Genomic DNA, 15,416 nt, shown 5'->3' with positions numbered 1-15,416 from the left:
ACCCTGGGCAAATCATTTAATCCTATTTGCCTCAGTTTCTTCACCCACAAAATAAGTTGGAGAAGGAAATGGCAAATCACTCCATTGTCTCTGCCAAGAAAATGCCAAATGGGGTCATGAAGAGTGGGACATTACTGAAAAATGACTGACTGACCTCAGACAGATCACTTCATTTACTCAGAACTCAGTTTGCTTATCTGATAAAAGATGGTATTAAACTAGATAACCTGTAAGATTTCAATACCGTGAAGTCCTGTGAGTCAGGGGAATTGGTGGTGAGGGCAGGTTTGTTTGGTCCTTGGCCCATTGTCCTTTAATGCCTTTGGAGGGTGGAGCTTCCCTTATTTGGAAGCCACCAAATGGGTGAGGAGAAGATCAGAGGTGGGAAATGAACATTAATTTTTTTTTTACAATAATTGAAAGAGATATTGTAGATATTGGAGAAGGCAAATAGATACAAGGGAGATACAGGAACAAGTAGGGAAATGGGGAGGGGGTATTGTTGCTGAGGAAAAAAAATTCTTGAAATTATAGGTACATTTTGCGTTGATATCTTCATGGCTCCAAGTTTATTTGGGTAACTGAGGACCAGCACACATGCAAAAAAAGAAAATCCAACTGTCCTGGAGAAGCATTGACTTTTTACTTCTTATGCCAGCTAGAACTAGCCATTTTATTTATTCCCCTGTTTTTCTTTTGCTTAATATTAGAATTCAGTAGCTAGAGAATGGGTTCTGATGCATCTTATAAATGTTATGAGATCACTGTGAGTTGTATTGAATAGACCACACAAAGAACATTTACCACCAAGGTCAACTAATAACGACCAGTTACTGGGTCTTCGTTGTAAAGAATGAGCTGCCATCATCATTCTCACAAATGGAAGCTGTATTGGGATTTTACGTAACACTTCCCTGGTCATACCTCTGTGACATCGCCATTGTAGCCACAATCATCTTGGAAGGATGAGAGACAGCGCTGTTGGCCCTATGCTCTGTGAAATACCTCTAAACGGTTATGAAAAGTGAATCCCATCCAGAGATCGCCACTCTCTTATCTGCCCTCTAAAATTCATGAGAAAATGACATGTTAATTTATGTTGAGCACAAATGAAGAAAAAACATTTTGAATAGCTTAGAGAGGGCAATAATCTATTAAAATCCTGTTGTGGAAAAAAAAATTAAAAAGGTGTCATCAACTCAGCAATTTATTTATTCAAAGACAGAGCCTAAATGAGCCCCAGCTGACACCAGAGGCATTCCACTACATATTTTAATGTCATATCGTATTTACTGGCATTCTTATCCTATAAACAGTATATTTGCATCACATTAGTGACAAATATTCTGCTAATACCCCAGGAAAATTGCTACTAGATGCTTTCATGGCTTATTGATGGTTTGTGTTTCTGGGTTAGGCAGAGGTTCTAGTGCCAGTGCTCATCAGTCAGAGGATGCCCCAGCCTTTGCCCCTAATTGGGAGAGGTTCGATTTCCCAGGAGTTAGACCCTCTGTTCTACGCTACAAGGACATCCTGCCAGCTGCTGGGCATCTTGTTGAACTGACCATGTTTGTTAATCTCTAGTCTCTTTCGAGGCATGACCTGAAGAAAAGGTCTTACTGTTTCTCTATTTTTTAAATCAATTTATGTTTTTACTTTTCCTAAACTTCCCTCCTGTTGCCTCTCTCAGAGAACTATCCCATAAAACAAAGAGTTTTCTTAAAAGAAAGAGTAAGAAAAAATGAGCAAATCTGATTCTAACACACTGAAAAAATCCTGATAATAGTCAGTGTTCCATGTCTGTGGTTCCCTGCATTCTCTGCCTCTATAAAGTAGTGGTCAGAGGTGTCTTCTGATACGTCTTCCTTGGGCGAATGTTGCAACATTTATTTTCAGTTTTGTTTTGTGGTGGTTACTCTTTCTGTTTTCCTTGTTGTAGATATTGCATCTCTTATTTTCCTGCCTTTGCTTACTTCACTGCATCAGTTCAAGTGAGTCCTTCCGTGCTTCTCTGTAGGCATATTCAGTTCTTACAGCACAGTACTATTTCATTTCATTCATTTATCACAATTTGTTTAGCTATTCCCTAACCAATGGGCATACTTTTCCAGTTAACATTACCTTGTCTAACCAATGCTTCAAATCTGCTTGCAGAAAGCAAGGATTTCTACTGCCTTGCAAGGATACTCAATGAAGTGACATGCTCTCACCCAGTGCTACCTTCTCTGTCGGCATGTTCACATTATACTTATAACAGGCTTTGGAGAAGGGTATTGTCCCCTTGAAGCAGCTAGATGGCTCAGTGGATAGAGCAGTGGACCTGCAGTCAGGAAGATCTGAGTTTTAATTCAGCTTCAGATACGTATTAGCTGTTTGATCCTGGGCAAGTCACTTAACCTCTGTTTGCCTTAATCCACTGAAGAAGGAAATGGCAAACCACTACAGTATCTTTGCCAAGAAAACCCTATGGAGAGTATGGTCCATGGGGTCAAGAAGGGTCAGACAGGCTGAATGACTGAACAATAAAAACAACAACAACACCAGTCCCCTTAGAATTGTCCCCTGCTCAAGCTGCCTGCCTCTTGCTGGAATGATTTCCACCTCAAAACTGTAGATAATAGACTCTGACTCCTGGTTCAAAGGCTTTGTTCCTGAAGACTTCCAGAGGCATCTCAGGGGCCCCTCCCCATAGTGCCAGCTGGTATTTGCTGAGAGGACATAGGGCCTCCCTGGGGTTGGCTGCCCAAGGCTCAAAAGAATGGATCTTATCAGAGGAGCTGATCCTCCCATCATCTCTAAAAGCAAGCTGAAAGAGCAGCTAATTGTTTTGGGCTTCCTTTTCACCTTCTTCTATTCAGATGGTGAAGAAGCTCACAGCATAGTCAGACTGGTCCTGGGCACGGGGATCGAGATAAGGCTTTCTCATCTCCATAGGAACTGTCAGTAGCTGCCTCAGGGCAGAAGCATGTAGGAATAGCATGGGTTTACATGACACATGATGAGAGATCCTGAGAGTAGACTTTCTAAGTTCAAGAGATGGGAAAACAGTCATAGTCTGGAGAGATTTCCTGCAGAAGCAAATGGAGGAAAGAACCATATTCATGCTCACCTGGCCTGAGAGGGAGTCTTCATCTTGGTGGTTGTCTCATAGGTAAGTAACCCTGAGTTTGAAAGTTCTGAAGTTACAGAGAAGGGGATTCCCAGAGGCCTCTTAAAGAAAGAAGAAGGGGATTTGAGCAAAGTTTTACTTGGAGAGGAAGGTCAGGGAAGTGCTCAGATACTCCAGGTTCAAAGGAAAGGACACTGCTTGTTCATCAGTCAAACATGAAAGCATGTTTTCCATCTGGAAGCAGTCTGTTCTGCAGGGTAGAATCCAGAGTCTTAGTTGGACAGAAGGAGACTTTCTGGGAAAGAGGAATTTAGTGGACTGTGCAAAAGTGTCCAAATAGCAAACTCAACTCAGCTCCCTTCTTGAATGAAGCTATATGTGTATGTCCCGTGTAGGCCTGGCGCAAAGCAAGTGCTTAGTAAATTCTTGTTGATTGATACATTATGGAGTGGGAGGCACAGCCAAGATGACAGAGAAGAAGCTGGTACTCTTCTGAGTTCTCCCAAATTCCTCTCCAAACAACTTTAGATAATGCCTCAAAATAAATTCTGAAGCAGTAGAAGCCATAAAAGAATGGGGTGAAACAAGTTTCCAGCCCAAGATAACTTAGAAAGTTAGTAGTCAAGGTCTGCCACACCAGGGTGAGAGAGAAGCATACTCCAGAAAAGGCTACAAGAGGGTAGGGCATTCCAGCAAACCAGCAGCAGGCCTTGGGCGTGACTGAATCAGTGGTGGTGGCTTCCAGAGCTCTCACCCCACAGATGGTAAGGGGGTCAGACAACTAATCAGAAGGAAATTCTAAGGGTCTCTTTGCTGGCCTCAGTTGCAGGACGCTATTACATTGGTCACGTGTGGATCTGGGCAGCATGCCTGAGTCTCAGTCCCAAGGCAAGGCAGAGCACCAGCACACAGGGGAGTGGGGACCCTGGTCCTAGTTCCAGGACAAAAAGAGCACTTGTGGTCACAGACCAGAGCATAGGTCAGAAGAGCAGCTACCACATCTCTCCTTAGATCATACCACCTTGGAAGAACTGAAAACTTACAGGTTCCTAGAAGTACCTCTGCAGATACACACAAAACTTGAAGCTTGAGACAGTGCCCTCTCTACCCTCGGAGCAGAGCCAAACTTTGATATGAAGTTAAAAGCTAAGAAATGGGCTGAAAAAAATGATCAAACTACAAAAAAATTATCCTAACCATAGAAAGTTATTATGGTAACAAGGAAGATCAAAACACAAACTTAAAAGAAGACAGCAAAGTCAAAACTGCTACATCCAAAGTCTCAAAGAAAAATGCTAATTGGTTTCAGGCCCAAAAAGAATTCCCCAAAAAAGCTCAAAAAGGATTTGCATAATAAGAGAGGCAGAGGAAAAATTGGGAAAAGATATGAGAGTGATGGAAGAAAAACAATTAAAAAGAGCCAACAGCTTGGTAAAGAAGATACAAAAAAATACTGAATAAAATAACACTTTAAAATCCAGAATATGCCAAATGGTAAGAGAAGCATACAAATTCATGGAAGAGAAGAACTTCTTAAAAAGCAGAACTGGCCAAAAGGAAGAAGGTGTACAAAAATTCATTGAAAAAACAATTCCTTAAAAAGTAAAATCGATCAAGTGGAAAAGGAGGTATAAAAGTTCAGTGAAGAAAATAATTCCTTAAAAATTAGAATTTGGCAAGCAGAAGCTAATGACTCCATGAGACATCAAGAAGCAATTAAATTAAATTTTTAAAAAATGAAAAAAAAATGGAAGAAATTGTGAAATATCTCTTTGGAAAAAAACAACTGATCTGGGAAATAGATTGAGGAAAGATAATTCAAGAATTATTGGGCTACCTAAAAGTCATGACCAAAAAAAGAGCCTAGATGTCATCTTTCAAGAAATTGTCATCGAAAACTGCCCTGATATGCTAGAACCAGAAAGTAAAATAGAAATTGAAAGAATACATTGATCACCTCCTGAAAGAGATTTCAAAATGAAAACTCCCAGGAACATCATAGTCGATTTCCAGAACTCTCAGGTTGGGGAAAGAATATTGCAAGCAGCATTTAAGTATCAAGGGAGGGAGGGAGAGAATTTGGAACTCAAAATAAAAAAAAAAGAACACTAAAAATTGTTTCTATTATGTAATTGGTGAAAAATAAACTACTAAATAAATTTCTTAAAAAATCAGTAATGATTTATATGTATATTTTTAATGTGGCTGTAGACAGCTTTGATTACTTCATCTGAAAACTGACTGTTCATGTCTTTTGATCATTTATCAACTTGGCAATGGCTTTTATTTTTATATGTTTGATACAGTTCTCTACATATTTGGGAAATGAGGCCTTTATCAGAGAAACTTGCTTCAAAATTTTTTCAGTTATGATTGCTAACTGTATTTCCCTCTATCCTATTCTCCTCCATTTATTCTATTCTCTCTTTCCTTTTACCCTGTCCTCCTCAAAAGTGTCTTGCTTCTGACTACTGACTCCCCTAATCTGCCCTCCCTTCTATCAAAATCCCCACCTTCTTTTCTTCTCCGCTTCCCCTCCTACTTTCCTATAGGTAAGTTAGATGCCTATACTCAATTGAGTGTGTGTGTTATTCCCTCTTTGAGGCAATCCTGATGACAGTAAGATTCACACACTCCCCACCCCACCATCTTCCCCTCCACTGTAAAACCTTTTTCTTGCCTCTTTTATGTGAGAGAATTTATTCTATTATTCTTCTTTCTCACCCCTTAATTTAATTTTTTTAGATATAGTCCCCACATATTCAATTCACACCTGTGACTTCTGTCACATGTACTCCTTCTAACTGCCCTAAGAATAGGGAAGATCTTATGAGTTATAAGAATCATTTTCCCATGTAGAAATGCAAACATTATTAAGTCCCTTATGATTTCCTTTTCCTGTTTACTTTTTTATGCTTCTCATGAGTCTTACACTTGAAAGTCAAATTTTCTATTCAGCTCTGGTCTTTTCATCAAGAATGGTTGAAAATCCTATATTTCATTGAATATCCATTACCCCCACGAAATATAACCAAAGGATTATACTCAGTTCTCTGGGTAGGTGATTCTTGGTTGTAATCCTAGCTCCTTTGCCCTCTGGAATATCATAATCCAAGTCCTACGATCCATTAATGTAGAAGTTGCTAAATCATGTGTTATCCTGACTATGGCTCTTCAGTCCTTGAATTGTTTCTTTCTGGCTGCTTGCAATATTTTCTCCTTGACGTGGGGGTGCTGGAATTTGGTTATGATATTCCTGGGATTTTTCATTTTGGGATCTCTTTTAGGAAGTGATGGGTAGATTATTCCAATTTCTATTTTACCTTTTCGTTCTAAAATACCAGGGTAGTTTTCCTTGATAACTTCTTGAAAGATGATGTCTAGGCTCCTTTTTTTTTTTTTTGATCATGGCTTTCTGGTAGTCCAATAATTTTTAAATTTCCCTCCTGGATCTATTTTCCAAGTCAGTTGTTTTTCCAATGAGATATTTCATAGTCTCCTATTTTTCATTCTTTGATTTTGTTTTATTGTTGCTTGATTTCTCACAGTTATTAGCTTCTATTTGCTCAATTCCAATTTTTAAGGAATTATTTTCTTCAGTGAGCTTTTGTACCTCTTTTCCATTTGGCCAATTCTACTTTAAAAGGAGTTTTTTTTCTTCATTGAATTTTTGTATCTCTTTGCATTTGGTCAATTCTGCTTGTTAAGGAGTTCTTCTCATCAATGAACTTTTGCATGTCTTTTTCCATTTGTCCAATTCTGCTTTTCAAAGAATTCTTCTCCCTTATTGGCTGCTTGTACCTCTTTTGCTATTTGGTCTAGTCTATTTTTTAAGGTGTTTTTTTTTTCAGTATTTTTTGTTGTTGCCTCTTTACCAAGCTATTGACTATTTTTTCATGATTTTCTTGCATCACTGTCATTTCTCTTCCCATTTTTTTCTCTATCTCTCTTACTTGACTTCCAAAATTCTTTTTGAGCTCTTTGATGGCCTGAGACCAATTTATATTTTTCTTGGAGGCTCTGGGAGGCTCTGGATGTAGGCATTTTAACTTTGTTATCTTCATCTGAGTGTGTGTTTTGATCTTCCTTGTCACCATAGTAACTTTCTTTAGTCAGAATATTTTTTCTGTCATTTGCTTATTTCCCAGCCTATTTCTTGACTTTCTACTCTTTGCTAAAGTGTAGCTCTGCCTGCAGGATGGAGGGCATGCTGTTCCAAGCTTCAGGGGTTTTGTGCAGCTGTTTTCAGAGATACTTTCAGGGACTTCTAAGCTTTCAGTTCTTCCAAGGTGGTACCATCTAAGGAGAGATGTTTACTACTCTCATGGCCTGTACTGTGATCTGTGAGTGACCACAAGTGCTCTTTTCTTCTTTGTGACCATGATGAGGGTCCTTGCTCCTCTGTGGTCACAAGTTCTGCTGTGCTACTGCTCCTCCTCACCCTGTAACTGCCACCAAGGACTGAAATCCTGATCTGAATATGGACAATGCAACAGAGTCCTGCTCCTGGTGCCAGCAAAGAGACCCTTGTAACTCCTTCTCACCAGTTGTTTGACCCCATTACTCTGTGTGGGCTGAGAACTCTGGAAGCTGCTGCTGCCACTGATGATTCAGTGGCTCCCAAGGCCTGCTCGTGGGTTGCAGGGGCTGGGCCTGTGCTCCACTCTCACCCAGTTGTGACAAACCTTTCTTTCTGACCTTCTAAATTGTCCTGGGCTGGAAGATTATTTCATCCCATCCTTTAGTGGGTTCTGCCACTCCAGGAATTGTTTTCTAGCATTATTTAAAGGTGTCCAGAGGGGTTTTCTGGAGAGCTCAGGAAAGTCACTGCCTTTTCTCAGCCATCTTGGCTCTGTCTCCCAAATAAATGCATTAAAAAAATAAATGCTTGTTGATTAACTGATTTCTGTATTTGTTTATGGACTCCTGTTACTCCTTTATGTTGTTTGCCTTTTCTATGGCAGAGTCGTGGAGGGCCTGGTCCGTAGGTTATATTTGCGACTTTAAGTAACATACAATAACATATATATGTATGTATGTATATATATTATATATATATGTATACAATAACATATATATGTATGTATGTATATATATTATATATATATGTATACACACACATTGTGTGTGTATGTTTATACCTACACAGAGAAAGTAAGTACATGTTTTACTGGTTTTTTTCTTTTTTTTTATGTTTTAAAGGTAAAGTTTTAAAGAGCAATTGTTAGAGACCTCCAGTTTTCATGAAAGACCTGAAGTCTCCATCTTGGTGGTTGGCTCATGGGTAGCCCCAATTTTGAGAGTTCTGGAGTTATACTGGGGCCCAGAGGATCCCATCTTTGGCTTGTTGGAGCAGGGATTCCTTTTGTCCAGGATGGGTTGACCTATATGATCACTGAGGCTGTCTCCAATGCTAAAATCCCATGATCCCACGAAGCCAGAGTGCACGTCTTGGCCCACAAAAATATCAGCTCCAATAAGTGGGGAGGGGCCCATACTTGTCCTGCTCCCACTGCCATCAAGGAATACTCTCTCCTTGGCAGATACTTGTCCTGAGAACTCTCATTGTCTGAGGCCTTGTACTCTTTGCTCCAGAGAGTTAAAGATACATAGATAAAGCAACTACTAAGTGCTTACTGTTTTGCCAGGCACTGTCTTCAATGCTGGCAATATAAATGCAAGGAAAAACAGCAACAAGAAAAATTTCTATCCTTTAGGACCTTAGATTTTAACAAAGACAAACAACCTAGTCCAGAGGACCTGGGAAAACTGAGAAAGGGTGGGATAGTGGTGTATGGGAAGTAGCCTCTTTCTGCATAATACGGGGCCAGTGGTCCTGGCTTATCAGAGATCAGGGAAGCAGCGCTGTGTGCAGAGGGCAGGACAGTTGAGTGGTTGACACTGAGTTGGTCCCTCTGCCCTGTCTTTATCCTCAGCTCTGATTTATGTTTCACAAGTCATGGCTTCCAGGAGCAGGGTGACTCTGGGTTAGTGGTATGAAGGGAATCAACTTGATTTAATGGAAAAATTCTTGGACTATTATAAATACATAAAACAGGGAAAAAAACAAATTTGCATGATAACTTTATCATATATTTAAAAGGAAGAGCAAGTTGTACATAACAGATTTACAGTTTCATGTGCAATTATCTGTTTTTATTATGCTATGTTATGGAAACCAAAAAAAAATTCTTGAACTGAGCATCAGAAAGCTTGGGCATCTGTATCACTTCGCATTTGTCTTCCCAGGTTTTTTTTGAAAGCATCCAGCTCATAATTTCTCACTGAACAATAGTATTTCATCATAATCATTTACCACAACTTGTTCAGCCATTCCTAAATTGATGGGCATCCCCTTGATTTCCAATTCTTTGCCACCACACAAAGAGGTGCTATAATTTTTTTTTTACATGTGGGTCCTTTTTGCTTTTCATTGATCTCTTTGAGATACATACCTAGTAGTGGCAATCCTGGGTCAAAGGGCATGTACAGTTTTATAACCCTTTGGACATAGTTCTAAATTGTTCTCCAGAATGGTTGGACCAGTTCACAACTCCACCAACAGCTCATTAGTGTTCCTACTTTTCCATAGCCCCTCCAGCATTTGTCATTTTCCTTTTCTGTCATGTTAGCCAGTCTGATAGTTATGAGGCAATATCTTAGAGTTGTTTTAGTTGACATTTCTTTAATCAATAGTGGGTTAAAACATTTTTATATGGCTATCAATAGCTTTGATTTTTTCTTCCAAAAGCTGCTTTTTCATATTCTTTGAACATTTATCAGTTGGGGAATAGTTGGGACTAGATATGAACTCAGGTCTTCCTGACTCTCGGCCCAGAGCTGTAGCCAGTGCACCACCAGCCACATGAGGCAGGAGTGAGTCATACTCTCAACTCAAAATAGTCAGTAAAGGCAGAATTGTGTGCAAAGAGAGACGACTTGCTACCTTTGGGACCTGAGTTCAATATACTTTCAGAGCTTAGGGGGTTGGGCTGGATGATGTCCTGTGTCCTTTCAAGCTCTAAACCTTCTCTTCCATGCAATCAATCAACAGGCACTTACTGAATGCCTGCCCCTTCCAGACACTGTGTCTGTACTGGAGGTCCAAATGCAACGACAGAAAGCACCACCCTTCTCAGAGCGTGTTCATTATAATGGAAGGAAGTGTCGCGGAAGGACGGCCCAAACCTTAGGCTATAAATATGGCCAGTTTCAGTTGAATCGTGTGAATACCAGTGAATCTGGGCTGCTTTTACTTTTTGAATTTACTTGTGAAATGTAAAATTGTGTGACAAACTCTAAGGAAAACAGCAGATACATTGGTGGTCAAAGAAGGATTCATCATTGTATAGGTAGTGTGGCTCATTGAGCCCAACAAGACAAAAATGTTTTCATATGTGTGTTTGGTCTTCTAATCAATCATTCAAAAAACATTTATTAAGAACTTACAATGTGCTAGGTACTGAGGAAACAAAGAAAGGCCAAAACACAGTCCTTGATCTCAGGAAGCTCGCACTATAAGGAAACAGACAACACGTAAACCAGAGTGCAATTAATGTAAGTAAGAAGCAATCTCCAAGGGGAGGCACCAGCAGTGAGGAAAGGAAGGGAGGACTGGGAAAGGCTTTTTGAAGAAGGTGGGATTTGAGCTGAGTTACAGTAAAAGTCAGAGAAGCCAGGAGGTAACAGTGAGCAGGGAGAACCTTTCAGGAATTGGGGACAGTGAATGAAAAGGCATCTAGCTGGGAGTTAGGGAGCCATGCAAGGGAATAACAATGACGTCAGTGTCAGAAGATCATAGAGTATGTGGAGGGTGGGGAGGAGGAATAAAAGTTAAGAAAATGGGAAAGGTAGGAAAAGGCCAGGTTCCCAGGGCTTTGAATGCTTAAACAGAGGATTCCCTATTGTCTCCTGAGGTAATAGGGAGACACTGGAGTTTCTAGAGTATAGGGGTGACATGGTCAGGCTTGCACTTTGGGAAGGTCACTTTGGCAGCTGAATCGCGGCGGCCTGGAATGGAGAAAGAATCAAGGCAGGGCGCCTAACCAGTAGGCTATTGAGTTCGTGCAGGGGTGAGGTGATGAGGTCAGGCCAGGGTCATGGCAGTGTCAGAGGAGAAAAAAGGGTTGCGTGAGGGGCTGAGACAGTTTAAAGGAGTCAAACAGGTCTGGATTTAAAGAATCTTTTTAATATGATTCTCCTCAAAGTTTTTCAGTCATTTTGTGCTTTAAATGACTTAGTTTGATTCATAATAGAAGCTTTAGTAGGTCTAGCACAAGTGCGAGTTCATTTATTTCTTTCACTTTGATTGGTATGTAGATCAGAATGTCCCGATAGAAAATGTCAGGTGGATATTTGAACATGACATTGCAGCCAGCCTGGCTACATTGAGGGAGGTTCATCACCAGGTTGGCTTTAGAGAGATGATGTTTTCAGCTCCTCAGGTATCAAGGGTTTGTGATTTGTGTTGGGGTGAGAAATGTATCACTGATGAAACGACAGCTCTTTGGAGTATTGGATCAAGGGGAGGTTGCCCCATTGGGACCTCACTGTAAGGGTATGGTGCCAACAACCCTTCGCCTTCACACTTGGGGCCCTCTACTTTGTTCTTTTGTCAGCATGCTACAAATCTGGCCATGAAGTATTGTGTTGGGTGAGAAATTACATTATCACGCAATTATAGCAACAGAATTTGCATTAAAAGCTGGGAAATGATGGTTTTATACAGTTTCCAGACACTTTCGTATTTCTGTTGGCCCAGAAACAGGACAGTTCCTTCACTGACGATGTGCCTTAGACAAGGCTTTTTCATAGCCTTAAGGGGAAGGGCATGCAAATTCTGAGAGCTGGCTATAGTTCAAAGAAAACTTCAACTCTCGGAACAAAGGAATTCTCCCAAGGCCCAGGCAGGCACCAAGAAGGAGAAAGCTCTCCCTTGGCCTCACATCAGCTTATCATGAGACGCTTACTGTATCAGTCACCTTTCATTTGCTCTTACATATTTTTTTTCTCGTTTACTTGTAGATTAGTTTAATTTTCTTTATCTGCTGCTTAAAGACAGTTCACCTCCAAATCCTTCAGAATTCAAGAGCTTGACCTCCTGCGATAGAAAAAGAAATGCTTGTGCCACTCTGGTTGATAAGGGCAATGCCACTCTTTTCTCTGTGGCAGCTCTTATATTTCACTAGCATGGGAGAAATTGGTATCAGAAAGTAATGGATTCCATGAGTATCTTGTTCAAGCCTCTTGTAATCCAGAGGTAAAATGCTCAGGCCACCATTCAGAGGGCTTTTTTTTTTATTATTATGATGAGCTTAACAGCAGACTGGAGACAGCTTTACATCAGGGTGAATGATTTTGCAAATGGTCTTCAGATGTTAAGTGGCAAATGCTGTTTTCCTGTAATTCGACATATATGGTTAAAGTCATGAAATGCCATGAAATGCTGAAGGAACCCTGACCTATGGTGATAACCAAAGTAGTACAGGTGGGGTGTGCTTGACATTCTGGATGTCTTCTACCTGTGTATTTAAATGCCAGGCTTCTGATGAGAGTGAACAGAGTGGTGGGCATCCAGCCAGTATAGGGCAAAGAATATGGAGGTGGAGGGAAGAAAGTGCCTTATTCATAGTAGATACTTAATGTTTGTTGGCTTGGCTAAGGGTGCATTCCATTGATTGGAAATTGCCTCATTCCAATGCTAATGGAGCAGTACAAATGCTGGGCTCTGTCTTGGTTGGTTTGTAAGGATTGTTCTTCCCCACTGGAAACCAGTCTGTTGTGACTTTGCTGCCATCTCTCCAAAGGCTTCCTGTGCTTGAGAACCTCTAGCATTGGGGCATTTCAGAAGACTGGAGCCTCTGAGAATCTTGTAGACTGTGAAAATCATACCAATTCTCTATTTTCTTCCAGTATCTTTGTAAACAGATACTCTTGTCATCACTTTCCTTTTATACTGGCTTTGGGTTACTTTTCCCTGGGGGATGGCATTAGATTATTTCCTCAGAGGAAACATATGCAGACTGTCAAAAATCACGGGCCTGTAAGATACAAAATTTGTCAACGGTGTGCAGCTTTTTTTTCAGTTGTCATTCTGTTGGGTTCCTGAGTTGAATCAGTGGGTCCTTCTCTCACTGTCATTGCCTAAGATCAATGTCATTTTTTTTTTTGTCACAGACTTGGTGAGTTACCATGGATGAAAAGCGCATGATGGAAACTCTGAATGCACTAAGCTGACATGGTTCTTGGGTGTTCTGGTGTGTCAAGGGAACTGACTACATCAGTGCTTCAAAAAATCCACATTCTTGTGGTGCAGCTATTCCTTCCAACAAAGTAGTCTACAAGCTTTTCCTTCCTCCACTGGTATTCCTGAGCATTTCTGTGGCCAAGGAGATTCAGTGTCTTTGGGCAATGAGGTCCTTGTCCTATCAAGGCTGATCCTGGTATTCCAGTCCATCAGCTAGTCAATCATCTAACTCTGGTAGCCTGGAAGGATCTATCAGATTAGGTGCTCAAAGGAAAGTCCTTCAGGAACTCTGGGTCACTTAGACACCACAGCAAGTCATCCATTCCACATTGGGTGGACAGACTGGGTACCTGCCACCCTCCTTAAAAAGAATCATTCATAATCAAGTAGGAGAAGTGCATGTATAATAATTGAAATAGTATAGTAATCAACTTCAGGTGGGGTAGGGGAAAAGTCCTTGAAATGCCCTCCTGTTAAGTCAGCTACAGCTTCTTAGCAAATTGTTAAGACAAATATGCCTTAAGAATGAATGAATCTGTAAATATCAGGAGAATAATAGGATCATCTGCAATTCACAGCCCCAGTTCTGACAAGAACAAATCACTGTAGACATCTTAACAGGTCTTCTTTTAATAGAGTTATGGAATTAATGCAGCAAAGGAACAGAATGAATGCTGCCCAGTTAGGTTCTAGAAAAGGATTGGAGAGATTTGACTTGGAAAATGAGATGGGAGGAAGAGTGGTCATGGCAGGGGAAGGGCTTTAGAAACCAGAAATAAAGCTCTTTCAGCAATCAGGTGTCACTGAAGGGAGACAGAAAGCAGAATGGGAGGGACTCAAGAGTCCAGGTCAAGAATACTCTTGTTTAATGACAAAAATGGAAGAAAATTGTGACAATCATATTTGTTAATCAGAAACTGCATTTATGCACCAAATAAGTGGTTGAATAAGTACATGAAGCCCATAGAATACTGTGTGTGTGTGGTCATTTATTGTGTGTGTGTGTGTGTTGTGTGTGTGGTCATTTAGTGCAAATAAGGTGAGGGATAGAAAAGTGTTTGTCCACTGGGAAGCGCCATGCAAAGGTAAGTTACTGTTGCTATTTATTATGAAGATTGCTAGGCATCCTCAGAGGTCTGCCAACCATGACTCCATCTGTCGGGAATCCTACTTTCATTTGAACTCAGAGCAGAACATTCTCCAAGACTGTGGCAAATATGTTTGGGGAGTTTCCCTTTCCCTGTTTTATTCCTAAATGGACACTGATGACCAAGAACTTGTTGAACAAAGTTATCTTTTTATGTTGCCTCAATAAAGGAGTCGCATATGACCATCACTCATGCCTTGTTGGAGGGGAGACTGAATTTGGTTCTTCTGCTTCTAATTAATGAATAACACAGAGTAGGATCTTATAGTCTCTACATTTCAGTAAGCTGTATTTCCCCTGTTTAAAATAATTCGCGAAACCTGCCTGCTCCCAAATTGTATTTTCATCAAGAGTACCATCAAGGTATTCAGAGATAGGTTTAATAAATTTTCTTTTCTTTTTGAAAAGAAGAGATGAGAACAAAGTCACATTGATTGATACACACTGATGGTTTATTGCTTGCCTTGGGGAAGGGTAATAGCTTCCTTTCTATGAGTGGGACTGTTTTTATTCTTTTGCAAGTCATCCCTGACTGGTAATATCTTAGAAATTAGTCCCCATGTGACTCTACCATTGAGTTGTCTCCTGCCTGGGTGCCCTGGTGGCTTTAACATGGAGTTATCTCCTGCATGGACGCCTCATTCCTACTTGGTTCAGTTGCTCTTTTTTGCTTCAGTTTCTTGGGTTTCATTTTAACTTCCTTCCATAGCATATGAGGAGTTAGAAGTCTAATTTAGTGGTTCCATCATCGTCATTTTGGGAGAAGCAATGTCGGGGAGTGGATAATGTATAGGATGTGGAATGAGGAAGCTCTGGGTTTGAATTCCCCATCAGTGCCCTTAGCCAGTCACTTAAACATACCCAATCTCAGTTTCCTCATCTATAAATAATGATTTACGTCATAGGATTATTAT

This window comes from Phascolarctos cinereus, unplaced genomic scaffold (assembly GCF_003287225.1).
Source record: "Phascolarctos cinereus isolate Bilbo 61053 unplaced genomic scaffold, phaCin_HiC Scaffold_1;HRSCAF=81, whole genome shotgun sequence".
Taxonomy (NCBI): Eukaryota; Metazoa; Chordata; class Mammalia; order Diprotodontia; family Phascolarctidae; genus Phascolarctos; species Phascolarctos cinereus.
This window is presented reverse-complemented; position numbering follows the sequence as displayed.